Source organism: Bos indicus x Bos taurus, chromosome 16, assembly GCF_003369695.1.
Source record: "Bos indicus x Bos taurus breed Angus x Brahman F1 hybrid chromosome 16, Bos_hybrid_MaternalHap_v2.0, whole genome shotgun sequence".
Lineage (NCBI taxonomy): Eukaryota > Metazoa > Chordata > Mammalia > Artiodactyla > Bovidae > Bos > Bos indicus x Bos taurus.
In genome coordinates this window covers 9,236,618-9,242,021 of record NC_040091.1, presented here as the reverse complement: position 1 = coordinate 9,242,021, position 5,404 = coordinate 9,236,618, and positions in this window count along the sequence as shown.

The window sequence follows — 5,404 nt, the reverse complement described above, 5'->3', positions numbered from 1 at the left end:
GCTACTCTAAATAGTTCTTTCTTCATAAAAACTGCAGCTATCTGATGCATCAGGATTCACTTCTAAATAGTCATGGGTTTTACTGGTGTAGCTAGGACAATGAGCCGAGAAGGAATGCTCATTTGATAATTTTAAAACTAGAAACTTTTATAGGCACATCAGTTTGATGATCAAAGTAATTTTTAAAATAAACAAGTTGCTTAGCTATAAGCATCCCTGTAAAGACCTTAGAACCAAGTTTGACTATTAAATAACTAAAAAGAATTTGAGAAAATCCGCCTGCAAGCAGGAGACCTGGGTTTGATCCCTGGGTTGGGAAGATCCCCTGGAGAAGGGAAAGGCTACCCACTTCAATATTCTGGCCTGGAGAATTCCATGGACTCTACAGTCGATGGGGTTGCAAAGAGTTGGACACAACTGAGCAACTTTCATTTTTCATAATATGAATAGGGATTCCCTGGTGGTCCAGCTGGTAAAGAATCTGCCTGCATTGCAGGAGACCTCGGTTCAATCCCTGGATTGGGAAGATCCCCTGGATAAGGGAAGGCTATCCACTCCAGTATTCTGGCCTGGAGAATTCCGTGGACTGTATAGTCCATGGGGTCACAAAGAGTCAAACACGACTGAGTGACTCACACACACACACATAATGTGAATAGAGAAAGTACCTAATTTACAATTTTATAGCTTGAAGAAATATTGCAATGTGAACACAACTAGCTAAATACCACTGTGATATATTCATCCATACTCAGTCACCAAGTGGTGTCTGACACTGCAATTCATTGGACTATAGCCTACCAGGTTCTTCTGTCCCTGAGATTTCCCAGGTGAGAATACTGGAGTGCATTACCATTTTCTCCTCCAGAGTATCTTCCCATCCCAGGGATCAAACCCACTTCTCCTGTGTTTCCTGCATTGCAGGTGGATTGCTTACCTGCTGAGCCACTGGAGAAGCCCAAATAACACCACATCATCAAGTATAATGTCTTCATCACTCCCACAAGATTCACTCTCCCCTCTCCACACTACTCTTCCATTTTCTTTCCCAAATTTAACTGCTGCTTTGACTTCTAACTCTGTCATCTTTTAAAACTATGTAAAGAGATACATGCAACCTGCAGTGTTTTGTTTTGTTTTTTTCCCTAGCTTTTTTTTTAACTAAACATCATGTTTGCATGTTTCATCCAGTATGTTGGGTGTGGCTGGAGATTAACTATTTTCATTACTGCGTGTCGTTGCTAGGTTATAGAGTCTACCTACATTAAACATCAATAAATATTGCAAAATGAAAATTACACCATGAAAAGTGGTGTTTGTGTTTTATGCTTCCCTCAGAAATTCATGAATACTAAAGTGGAAATGAGAACATTAAAAGAATATTCAAAGAATATTGAACAAGGAAAAGTAGATACGTATTTGTGGTCAAATGGAGTTTTTATTTTGCTATGCAAATATTCCCTTTGTTAAACCTAGTGTCTTCACAGACTATAATATTCTTAAGAATAATTTGAAGGTATGTGTTTTATTAATATTCACAAAAGTAATCAGCTTTTCTGAGTTTTTTAAATACATTGACTCTCATAAGATTTATAATCATGCATTAATCTTCTTATTTCAACAGTATTAATGCCAAAGTCAAATCATTTTCTTCTACAAAAGACTTAAAATTCTGAGCATAGTGATCTTAGTTTCTGTAATAAATGTAATGGTGTCTCTTAATTTTCAGGTTCTCAGAAGCAGCTTGAAATCTTTGTCCTTCCCCTTCCTTGGAATTCTTAGTCAAGGAAATAAATACTAACATAACCAAGACAACGTATAGAGAAACTAGGTGATTATGTGACAATTGACTTTATCATTTAATTGTTGTTCATATTTTATGACTATCTATTAATGACATTAATCAGTGTTGAAAATTAGTAAAAACTGCTCAATCATGTCCAACTCTTTTTGACCTCATGGACCATACAGTCCATGGAATTCTCCAGGCCAGAATACTGGAGTGGGTAACTGTTCCCTTTTCTAGGGGAATCTTACCAACCCAGGTCTCTCCTACATTGCAGGCAGATTCTTTACCAGCTGAGCCACCAGGGAAGCCCCATTTAAAAGTAAATATGTAGAATTAAAATGCTTTTAAAAAAATTTTAATAGAACATTATAGGAAATATAAAATATGAAAATCACATAAAATAGCATATTTAATAACTTCTTCTATTTGATTAGAAATTTGTTACTGATTATAACTTTAAGTTTCATTTCAACATTAACTAGAATTGGACTGTTGAAGAATTAATTATGGGTGAAACAAGTAAATAAAACAGTGTTCTATGCCATGTACAATAATAATGCTTTTCTGGATTATTAGAAGCATTCACAAGACTTTACAAAGTAAACATGTGAAGGATACTTACTAAATTAAATTTAAAAATATCATACAACAAAATATTTTCAATAATTATAAGTTGATATTAATTCAATTCTTATGGTGTGCAATAAACTGTCTTACTTTACATAAATTAGTTCATATGATATTTAAAATAGCACTGTGATCCAGTTTATATCACCCCCATTTTAAAGAGTATAGTAGTTTATCAAAGTTTATACAGGTAGTAAGTTAGAACTGTGATCTACATGAAATTTACACTGAAACTGTTTAATTTTAATACTTTATGACCATTTCTTAAAATGCTTCTAAAAATGAATTAATTTCTATACCAATATATTTTGAATCTGTATATACTCATCAGTAGCTGGGTAAAAAGATATCTTTGCTAAACTGCACTATTGTTTTTAATATAAAAACAAATATTTTAATATTTTGATTTCTATTGCTGTTATTATTATTTTTTATAACAGTGTCACAAAAGCTATCTATGCACCAAAATGCATGGTGACATTGAGTGATTTCTGAATCTTAGGAGGCTACATTTCTTTCTTATTTAAAAAACTGGAACATAGTATTAGTATTGAAGTGCATGCTAAGTTGCTTCGGTCCTGTCCAACTCTGTGCAATCCTGTGTCCACGGGATTCTCAAGAGAAGAATACTGGAGTGGATTGCGATGCCCTCCTCCAGGGGATGTTCCCAACCCAGGGATCAAACCCATGTCTCTTATATCTCCTGTATTGTCTGGGAGGTTCTTTACCACTAGCACCACCTGGAAAGCCCAAGTATTAAAGTACATAGTTATTTTTCTAGCAATAACATTTAATAGAATATATTCTTAACTGATTGTGACTGTTTCAGAGAACTTTTTCTTTATCTCTTTTTCATGGCAAAACTAATACAATTATGTAAAGTTTAAAAATAAAATTTAAGAAAAAAAAATTAAAAGCTCTTCATGACTTAAATGGGACATTACACAGAGCACAGTTACACTGGTGGTACTATTAGGGTGGTGATATCCTACACTACATACTGGAGAAGCTGAATGCATTTGGAAACCAGAAAACAGGTTGGTCCTCCACTGACATTTATACTAAGCGTGGACAACCTGAAGGAAAAATGGAAGTAAAAGGCCAATCTTTGTATCATGTTTTCTTATTCTCTCTTGATTTAAAGAGATGGTGTACACCAGTTTTGTGTAATCTTTTCTTTTTGTCGTGCCTAACTTCTTTGTCTCCTCTTACCAGTCTTTAAAATGACTGTGATAGTGGTGCCTCATGGGGTTAGGCACACACTAAGTGTGTTAGTAGTCATATTAATTGTAATAGTAATAGAACAGGAGCGGTTTTAGTGTGATTAAGGAACAAGGAAAAGAGATTATTTTATATTTGATACTCATAAAATGCATTTACAACATTTAAAAATAATATTTATCTTTATTAAAAACAATAAAGCTGCACCCACATGGAGTGTGCAGTTGGGGGAGGAGAAAGTTCTTTCCCATCTAGTTCGATCCCATTCTGATATGGATCCTTTGAAAAAGGGAGTTGCATGCACTATAAGTAAGTATTCCTTTTAAAAGTGTGTTGCCTAAGCAGTGTAAGTAGATTCATGGGACTTCACTGGGACTGTTAAGAATATGCTTGAGGTTCATTAGCTTTCAAGGAGCTGTTCAAGTGTTGCATTAGGACTTGGGGACCATGGTGTCTGACCTAACAAAATGCTGGTGTGAAGGGACCACTCAGTTTCCTAGTGAAGCAAAACAAAACTGCTTAGAGAACAGGATCTGCTTATCATGGGCCAAAGAAAGGAAGCACTTCATCTAAGAAGAACATGCCATGCTAAGTTGCTTCAGTTGTGTCTGACTCTTTGCGACCCAATGGACTCTACCTGCCAGACTCCTCTTTCCATAGGATTCTCCAGGCAAGAATACTGGAGTGCGTTAACTTGCCCTCCTCCAGGGGATCATCCATACCCAGGGATCAAACCCACATCTCTTATGTCTCTTGCATTGGTCAGAGAGTTCTTACCACTAGTGCCAACTGGGAAGCTCAAGAAGTAGATACTGTGTTCATTTTTAGAGATTGATCATAGTGTGATGTGCTCTGTTAATTCTAGGCCTAGAATAAACATTGTTTTATTTTCTCTCTTCATAAACAAGTTTTATTGGGTCAAAAATTTTAAGTGACAGATTGAATCAAAATTGAATCAAAAAGAAGTATTTTTAAAAAAATTTTATTTTATTTTTTAACTTTACAATATTGTATTGGTTTTGCCATATATACTTTTTAGTCTATACATATACAAGTTTAGACAATGTGAGGTATGAATTAAAAAAAAACACACTATATAATATTATTCTTGATACAGACTTGCTACTTGAAATTGGATTTAATTATAATATTGAGTGAGTGAGTGAAGAGAGTGAGTGAGTAAATGAAAGTCGCTCAGTTGTGTCTGACTTTTTACAACTTCATGGACTATACAGTCCATGGAATTCTTCAAGCCAGAATACTGGAGTGGGTAGCCTTTCCCTTCCTTCTCCAGGGGATCTTCCCAAACCAGGGATTTAACCCAGGTCTCCCACATTGCAGGCAGATTTTTCAACTGCTGAGGCACAAGGACAGCACTAATTATAATATTATTTCTATAAAAAATTAAGGGTGTGGAGGATATTTCTTTGCAAAGCAAATTACTTCTGTCCTTTATGTTTCAGAAATTTAAACTTAGTCTTCACTGGAATAAATTTTTAGGAAAAAAATACCAGTAAGATAACAATGGTATTGGCCCATAGGAGAATCTTTGAGGACTGATAAAATCAGAGTATTGCTTTTTTTGAGAGAAGTGTGAGTCATATGGCCCTATTCATACCCATGCTGTCTCCTCTGCTATTACCTCTCCTGAAGTTTGTTGCTTAGCTTCTACTTGAGGATTTTCAAAATACAGTTTACAATACAGCACATTTCATAATTATTCTTTTCAGAAAATGAAGTTAAGCTGAAACAATGTAAAACAATGTT